Source organism: Pseudocercospora fijiensis, assembly GCF_000340215.1.
Source record: "Pseudocercospora fijiensis CIRAD86 unplaced genomic scaffold MYCFIscaffold_4, whole genome shotgun sequence".
NCBI lineage: Eukaryota > Fungi > Ascomycota > Dothideomycetes > Mycosphaerellales > Mycosphaerellaceae > Pseudocercospora > Pseudocercospora fijiensis.
The window spans coordinates 4,528,555-4,538,689 of NW_006921535.1; positions in this window are offsets into that span (position 1 = coordinate 4,528,555).

Consider the following 10,135-nt stretch of genomic DNA (forward strand, 5'->3'; position numbering starts at 1 on the left):
GCTATAGGCATAATTCGCTCTAATAGTGCGATATGGATGTCGAGCCCCTATCGGAGACTATCCCCTTAGGGGTCCCCTAATAGCTATAGAAGATGTTGTTCTATAGGGCTTTAGCTATATTAATAGCAGTCTAATCCTTTCGAGTAGGAATGTAACGAGCGCTCTTAGTAAACCGGTCTACGACAACTAGGATAGCATTATATATATCCTTGCTGCCCCTGCGCTTAGTAGGCGGAAGGCCTATAATAAAGTCTATTATAAGCTTAGCAAATGGCTTCCTAGGGACAGGAAGTGAAGACAACTCGCTAAATAGTAAGTGCTTTAGTGCTTTAACTCGCTAGTATACTATATAGGTCTGTATATACTCCTTTATATGCCGCTTACTATTTAGCTAGTAGTATATACGCGATAGTAACTCGTGCGACCTCTCTATACTATAGTAACTAGCGAGCTTACTATTATAGTGCCTCTTTAAAAGCTCTTGTCTAATCGATTGTTTAGCGGGGATATAATATCTGCCCTTAAACTTTAAGTAACCTTTGTCGTCGATCGACTAATTATTGTTACTCTTACTAGATCGAGTCGCCCGCCTACTTATAAGCTTATTAATACGCTCGATAGCAAAGGCGTCCCTCTGCTAAGTACGTAATAGCTTATCTATAAACGATTAACTATCCCTATTTGTAAGGTTATTTAATAGTACCCTCGCTATTAAACGAGGTACGTATTATATATATCTAATAGTACTAGTAGCCGGAACTACTGCAACCTCTTCTATAGTGCTATCGCTATATAGGCTATTACTATAGATAGCAATGTCTTTAATCGAGTTATTATAGCTCGAGCGATCTACGTCCTTTCTAACGCGCACTAGAAGAACGATAACTCCGCTATAGTATTTGTTGCCGCCGCGGGGTCCGGAAGTCCGCTTATCCTACGCTTACTTATTAACAATACGGGCTATAGCAATCTTATACTATAGGGTTAGAAACAATGAATTAATAGATTGCTAAGTCTCGCTATCGTAATTAGGCCGCCTCGATAGGCTATTAGCAGGGTTGCTTACGCCTAGCCGATATAATATATTAAAATCGAACCCGGCGAGGTAGACGGCCTATCTAGCCTATCGACCTATAACCCTAGTAACCTTCGTAATTCTACGGAGGTTGTTATAGTCCGTATAGACCTGAATTGTATGCTAAGCACTATCGAGATAGTAGCGCTAATGCTTAAAGGCTTCTACGATTGCTAAGAGCTCTTGCTCGTAGGTCTTATATCGACGTTCTATATCGATTATCTTTTGTAAAAAGAAGGCAATCGGGTGCTAGTAGTAGTTATTATCTGATTGCTATAATATAATAGCCGATATAGCGAACTATAAAGCGTTAGTCTCAATTCGGATCTGCTTGCTTAGTACGAAATAGTACAATAAGGGGACTTTAGTAAATCGCTTCTTTAGACCGTTAAAAGCGGCTTGTGTTTTGTTAGTCTACCTAAACTCTCTAGAAGGGTTTGCCTTAGTCTTAGTGAGCTTAGTTAATAGCATTATATACCTCGAATAGCCCTTAATAAAACGGCGGTAGAAATTAGCGAAGCCGAGGAACGATTAAAGCTCCTTAATAGACGTAGGAACAGGCTATTTAGTAATTGTTTTAATCCGATTAGGATTAGCCTTAATACCCTCGGTTGAAATAAGGAAGCTAAGGAATAATACCTCTTTAGTAGCAAAGGTGCATTTAGAAGGTTTGTAATATAGTCTATAGGCTCGTAGGCGGTCGAGGACCTTACGTACTACGGCCTAGTATTCTATAATATTAGGTAAATGTGTGTAAACTAGGATGTTATCTAGGTAAACTATATAGAGATAGTCTAATAGGCCCGAAAGGGCCCGATTGATATAGGACTAGAATGTTATAAAGGCATTAGCTAAGCCGAATAGTATAACTAAGTACTCGAAATAGCTATAGCGAGTGCGGAAGGCCGTCTTCTATTCGTCGCCCTTACGAATACAGATACGATAGTACGCATCCTTAATATCTAGTATAGTATAGAAGTAGGCCCTAGAAAGGCGCTCGAGGGTCTTATTAATAAGGGGGAGTAGACAGCGGTCTTTAATAGTAACAGCATTAAGCCTACGATAGTCGATATATAGGCGTAGGCTACTATCCTTCTTTAGTACGAATAGGATAGGGGCGCTAGCAGGGCTGTTACTATACCGTATCCGGCTATTAGCTAGGTTTTCCTCTAGATACTTACGTAATATAGTAAGCTCTCGTTTACTAAGGTTGTAAAGGGGACTAAAGGGAACCTCCTTACCCTCTATAATATTAATTTTATAATCTATCTCTTTGAATATAGGCAATGTCGATGCTAAGTGGTATTTAAATATATTAATATAGGTCTCTCGAATAGTTTCTAGTATACGCTTAAGCTGTTTAGGGTCTATGCTATTAGGGGGCACAGGTTTATCGTTATTACTACCGAGCAGGTCGGCAGTTAGATTAGCTAAGGCGGGGGTTAGGTTGCTAATAAACAGGACCCTAATATTATTAGGACACTCGCTAATGTCGATATGTTTAATGTCCTCTCTCCTAGCGATTCTAAATCGCTATTGTTAACTGCCTAAGTCTATAACTATAGCATAGTGCTTAAGAACAGGGTTGCTAATAACAATAGTAGCTCCCCTATATAGGTTGTCTATATCTACTACGTAGGTAGTAAAGTCTAGTAGGCGTTTATTTCCGAGGTCGTCCTTTAGAACTATAGGAACATAGTAGGCCCTATAGGTTAAGTGCCGAGCGTTATTAAACTAAGCAAGGGTTAGCATGTTAGTTCTAGGCAATTGTCGGAGGTCTAATTACTTAGCTAGGCGGTAATTAATAAGGGCGCTAACCGAATTTCCTAGATCTAGCATAACCTTAGTCTTATAGTTGTCTCTATATATGTCCTATATAAGACAGGTGCGTATAATAGCTAGCACAATGTCGATAGTTTTACGCCGCACAAGGCTAACAGTTAGTACGGCGCTTACTCTTTTTTTGAAGGTTGGCCTATAGGGGTAGCGTTAGCTACTAGAAGGTGTTTCCTATATTTGGCGGAAGCGCGGTTAATCCGGGTCTAATCTCTTAGTTTATCGCATTAGCTTAATAGATAGCTAGTGCTATTACAGTTGAAGCACTTTAGTCCGGTTAGGGGGTTGCTATAGCTATTGCTGCTATTGTTAGTTAAGCGGTTAGTATTATAGGGATACGAGCCCCTTCTACGACCCCTATCGCGGCCTCCTCTATATAGCCGTCGGCTACGGCCTCTTCTGCGGTTATTGTTACTGTTCCTATTGTTAGTACTATTGTTTTAGTAGGAACCTTAGTTTCCCTCGCGGGCACTACGGTTACCGCGGTTAGAACTAGCTAGTCGGATCCTCGATTCTAGTCGTTATTAGAGCTAAACAGCTCGTTTAGCTGTTTCTACCTCGACTATAAATTGAATACGTGTTAGGTTAGCCTATTTAAATACGCGGCGACGGTCTAATTCGAGGATAAGCTCCTATCTAAGCTTTAGGCATATCTCTAAGATCTATATAGAATTAGTCTTAGCCGGAAGGTTATCCTCGAGGGTCTTTAAATAGGCCTCGAATAAACGAGCCGATTAATTAGTCTTTTATTTAGCTCGAAGATACAGGTCCTAAGCATGTTATTGCCTTAGTATAGGGTTTCTAAGGGTGTCTAGTATAATAGTTTTGTAGGTTTGCTACTAAATAGCGGTCTAATTATCGAGGGAATCAAAATAGTTATCCTAGGTACGTTTTGGGTCGCTATTAATATACTATATCGCATAGACGACTAGTAAATAGTCGTCTAGAAGGGCCCTCGGTATATTTCGCTAGTTAAGCTTATAATCGCGTATATAATTATTATACTGCTTGCGACTAGAGCCGTTAAATACGGTGCAGTCCTTGAGTTTAGTATCCTTCTTTTAGACTAATAGTAAGGAAGGCCCTACTATTAGTTTAGTAGTAGTAGGGTCTTCCTAAAGGCGGCGAAGCTCGAGGAGGTTATCCTTTAGCTACTATTCCTAACGTAAAGCAGCGAGCCTGTTTTAGGTAGCTTCTTAAAGTCTCGCTACTAGCTAGGGGCTAAAGGCTAGCTAGCTATATCGTCGATTAACAATGTTATTAAGTATGTCGTTAATAGGCAACTCTAGGTCGTTACCTAGAATTATAGGTTCTTCGGCAGGCCTAGTAGTAGGCTCTCTAGTAGGAGGCACTTTAGTAGGTGCTTTAGTAGGCACTTTAGTAGGTACTGTGCTACTAGCGTTGTCGTTGCTAGCGCTGCTAGCGGCAGCACGGTTGTTATTGCTTCGTAATAAGCCGGCTATTGTAATAGGGGGTAACACTAATAATATATTATTAGCCCCTAAGATACGGATATAGCGGAATTAGTAGATATCGGTCTAGTATGCTTAACTTAGTATAATAGGCCGTATAGAAGGCCTTGCTTAATAATTAGTATAGTTGTTTCGATAGAATAGTATATATAGGTCCCGTTCTTCGGGCGTAATATAGTTAGATTAATCTTGTTCGTAGCTGTACCGCTAAAAGCTTGAAATAAGGACTATCTAGCTGCTGCCCTTAAAGGGTAGATCGAATACTGTATAAGAAGGGTGTATTAGCAGGTAGATAGGGTAGTAGTAGGTACGAGTAGTATTCGATAAGGAGCTAGGAGGAGAGGGAGGAAGGTAGGCAAGTTAGCCTATTGCTAAGCGCTAAGCCCTGCCTAAGGCACTAAGACCCTAGCTTTACTTAGCCTGGTTACATACCAATTACATGTAGCCTCTTTAGCCCTAACATAATCTAAGAAAGCGCTAGTTTTAAGAGATATATAGTAAGAGGCCGCGGCTAGTATAAGAGCCGAAGCTAGGTAACCTTAGAGGCCCTAAATTATAGATCGAGATAGTATATAGACCTAAGGATATAGTAGGCTACGAATACTTCTACAGCATTAATCGCCGCTATTTAACGTAGTTTCCCTTAGACTTCTAGAAAGATATAGTAGAAAGCGAACGCTTATATTACTAGCAGTATATTTACTTCGAGTATAAGGCTAGATACGATAGTCTCGATACCTAGTTATCTAGTAAGCTAGATACTAGTTTTAAGATACTAAATCCACCACTACCGTTTTTAGATAATTTACTAGCGTAGTATAAGGCTAGCTATACTACTATTCGTTTTATATTACGTAGCGTACGTAGTAAGAGGTTGCCGCTACCGTTAATACCGCTAAGTAGTAATAGTAGTAGTAATAGTAGTAGTAATAACGGTAAAGGCGGTACTAGTAGGGTTAGTTAGTAAGAATAGTAAGAATAGCTAGAATAACCTCCCCTAGAAATTAAGAATTAACCGGTCTATAACTTTAGTAATAACGACGAATATAGTAACTAGAGCGAGTTAGAAACTAAGGCCTATAAACCTAGATTATACGCAACTATTAAAAATCCTAAGAACTAGGTTTTAATAGGCTTATTAATACTAAAGAGTATACAGATACGTTTGCCCTAGAGAAGGACTTTAAGACAAAGAAGTAAGGCAACCGACTTAATATAGACTATATTTTATAGGCCTTTTAACGTCGCTATACTAGGTATCTAATACCTACTCTATAATAAGCTAAGAGAGATAAATTTAAAGAGCGAAGACGGCTTAATCTAATAGCAAAGTAGCGTAAAGGGCGCTCTAAGTTATACTATTATCTATAGTTCGAAACAATAATAGCTAAGGACTCGACTAATCCTAGTAACTACTAATAGACCGTAATATTTAATAGCAATAACTATAACTATCTAGCGGTTAATCCTATAGTACTAGCTAACTACCGACGCCGTTACTATACTATAGAGATTGTCTAAGAGATACTTAATCTACGAGCCGCTAGTGCTTCTAATCGACAGATTAAGACGGCTATTAAGGCTCGTTTCTCGAGCGTAGGGCTGAATTTAGTAGTCGTACTAGCTACTTTACGAAATATCTTAAATGCCTAGTAAAAGGCTAAGAAATTAAGTCTCGCTAGCAAGTTAGTAGTAAATAAAACGATCGAGAACCTCCTATAATAGAACTAATTCGTATAGAAGGCTATTAGTACTAGACTAAGCGGTAAGTAACGGCTAGAATAGCTATATTTCTCGCACCCTAAGATTATTAGTATCTATAGGAATTGTCTAGATATTATAGTTATAGACTGTATCTATAAGACTAACGATTATAGTATGCCGTTACTTATAATCGCTTTACTTAATTAATTTAACTAGACCTTCCCTTTAGCGCTTATATTTAAACCTAGATAGGCTACTAAATAGTATTTAGTAGCTATTAGCTACATATAGGAGTTGCTATCGGAATACGGCGTAGAAGAGCCTCGCCTCGTTATTTACGACTATAATAGGGTATTAATAAAGGCCTTAGTAAGCAACTAGCTTTACCTACGAACTTAGCTCTACCGCTAGTATATTAAACGCGTAGTAGAAGTTAATACAAAGGCCTTCCTTAGTACTAGACCTCCTAATCTATCGACAAGGCGTAGGCTATTAAGTTAAGCGGTATATAACGTTATAGACCTATTTAACGCTACTATCGACTCTTAGTCTACGAACTCTGTTACTAGCAACTATAGGCGTCTTAAGGAGGGTAAGGTTGCCGCTAGCAATAGTAAACTAGCTAGTAATTACCTAGATAACGAGGCGTAGCGTATACTAGCTTAATACGTAGCCGATACTTAGTAGATCTATCGAGAATAGTATACTAAATACTAGATTAATAGAATACGCTATTCTAGCAATATAATAACGTCGCTAGTTAAGGGTTGCTATACTAGTAATAAGGCATAGTTAATAACCTATAGGAACGATATCTATAGCTTTATTAACTAGATAGTGCCCTAGTTGTACTATTAGGTATACCGCTATGAGGCAATAGTTAGACTCGAGATTATACGTTAGATCCTTTAGTATAATCTTTAGTATCCTAACTTAGCGACTCTAGTAGAGGAGGTAGTATCGGAATATTATAATATATTCGAAGGTAGTAGGCGAGTATATTCGATTAAAGCGGCCCTAGTTACGAGCGATACTAAAAAGCCTTATATAGCCTATACCTACGCTCGGAATAGCTAAGACGTCCTAAGCGACCGACGCTATCGTTAGAAACTTAGGCTCTAACCGCTACTATATAGCGAGAAGGTCGTCTATAAATTTAGCTAGAAGATAGGTAAGATCTAGAGATTATTAGCCCTCTTTCTAAGCCTATAAGTTTAGTACTTACTTACGCGCCGATAGAGATCGAACTCTTCTTTATTTATTTTAGTAGTTACTTTCTCTTCTATCTCTACTTCCTACCTACGAGATAGGTAGGATATTAGAGCCTTCTTAGCCTTCTTTTTCTTTATATAAGCTATATTTAGACTAGTTTCTTTCCGACGCTTATAGAATATCTTTTCTAGAATAGTCTAGTAATACTTAGGCTATCCCTCGTCCCCCTTCTATTCTAGCTTCTACTAGTATATATCCTGTTCTACTAGGTTTAGTAAGTACGTAACGCTATAGATATCCTAGAATAGCTCGAAGGTAGTACTATAATATTTATATAACTTAGTATAGGAGGTATCTATAGCTATCGTTATAGCTACTTTCTAGAGGACGCTCTTCTTAGCTAGCTTAGCTACGGTTTCGTTAAGCTCGTTAAAGAGCTAGTTATAGTACGTAAAGATAAGATAGATCGTCGGTCCTCGGATTCTTCTAATCGTAGTAGTAACCTTTGTATAATGCTTACTAATATCTACGAGATACTCTACTAAGCGCTATTTGGCGGCGGTAAGCCCGAGCTACTTAATATCCTCGGAATTCGAATAGATCTCGAGAGCGGTACGTAAAATACCCCTTTGTAATTATATAGAAACTAGTATAGTCTATAATTAATCTAGGATTGCAATCTAGATTAGCTTAGCAATTTAATCTAATCTAATCTAGCTTATTCCTGCTAACTAAGCAATCTAATTCAATTTAATCTAGCCCCTTTCTAAAGCAATTCAATTTAATCTAGCCCTTTTTAAAGCAATTTAATTCAATCTAGGGGCTAAAGGGCTAAATTAGGTAGGCTTAGTAATTCAATCTAATCTAATCTAGCCTAGTCCTACTAATTTAGCAATTCAATCTAATCTAATATAGCCCCTATTTAAGCAATCCGATTTATTCTAATCTAGGGGTCCTAGGAATCTAATTTAATTTAGGGGGGTCTAGACTAATTAGATTAATTATAGACTATACTAATAGAAAGTCGAATCGAACCGGATCTTTACGTCTTAGGTAAAACAGAGTAGGCGCTAGGGAGGCCGCTTTTGCTATCGCTTATTCTATACGATATTCTAGGTATCGGTTTTAGGGCGCTCGATAAGGTTCTTTTAAATAGCCTCGAATCGGTTATATCTCTATAAGCTCGAGTTTATATATATTACTAGACGACGAAGCTAGAGAAAAGGAGTTAGAACTATACTAGGTTGCCGGCTATAAATGCTAGCTATAGGTACCGGCTACGGACAAAAGTTAAATCTTATATAAAACGAGAGCGAAGCTCTCTACCTTATCTCGTCTTGTTACTATAACGAGTTTCTCGACTTTCGACTTTGCTTTATCCCTATCTAGGATCTTCTATTACTCGTCGTTCGATAGTATAATTTTAAGCGTCTTAAGAGGGCTTAGATCGCGATTTAAACTATATAAGCGAGATAGGGAGACTTTTATAGGGATACGACTAGTAACGACGTCGGCTTCGATTTAATAGGGCTAGGCCTATTACTAGGCTCCTCTTTATCTTTATTATCGTACGTATCTAGAATCGTAGCGAGCTTAATATTTAGAAGATTAAGCTAGATTATAGACCTTAAAATCTCCTCTATATACTCGATCCTATCGATACGATTAGTAATTTTAAAGACAAATATAAGTAAACTATATATATAACGCCTTATTTAATATTCGATTATTACTAGCGTTATCCGTAGTAATCGAGATTAGTTTCGTAGTTACGCTAACCCTATCTATTACCGTATAGATAAGCTTCGCTATATCCTTACTAGTATATAAACCTAGAATTTTAGGGAATCCGATTATAAGTTCCTAGAGTTTCTAATCCGAATTAATAAAGTATAGTATAATCGAGAGGAAGGAGGCTCTTATAGTCCGGCTTATCTAGCTATCGATAGGAATAAGTATAATTAAAAGGAAGGAGGCTATTATAGTCCGGCTTAACTAGCTATTAATAGTAATAGCTATTTAGCAAGTATTACGAAGGATCTCCTAAATATCGTCTAACGTAGCCTCTTTATTCTTTTCGAATATAGTACGCTAGGTAGTCGCGCCGAGAAATAGCGGGGGGGGGTAGTTTATAAGATATAGGTATATCTTTTATATAGACTCCCTTTTATAGAAGTCTTCCGGAAGACCGTTTATAGCTAGTATTTCGTTTGCTAGTTGCTTAAAGTCTTCGGAGGAGAAATTGGTAGCCTTTAATCCTTAAGCTTCCTTTAGCGTAGCCTATAATAATTAGCTAGATCTATAGGGTCAATTAAAGTAGCCTATAGCTTAAGCTAGCAGCTATAGCTAGTAGCTATAGCCGGCATTTTAGAAGACGTACCTCTTTCTAGAACGCTATATCTATATTAACCCTTATCTCCCCTTAAGATTCCCGATACTATTTAGAATAGAGATAGTTAGTAGGCGATAAATTCCTATCCCCTAGTTTTAGGTATTTTAAGATTAAACCGTAGAAGTTATAGACAATTATTAGTTAACCTTTAAGTCGGGAAGTCGTATAATAGTATAATGCCCCCTTTATAAAGAACTTCCTAGAATATATCTGTTCGCTCCTTACTACCCTATTGTATCGAGTACTTCCGTAGTTTATACTCCTTCGAACGTAAGTATAGAGGGAACTATATCTTATAGACCTATTAATTAAACTACTCGGTATACTAGAGTTTCTAAAGATACGCCTAGCTAGCCTTTTCGAAGATATCTAGGTTAATACTTAATATTCTTATATCTCCGAATAACCTTCTACTTAGACTCCGTAAAGGTAAGGACTAGGTAG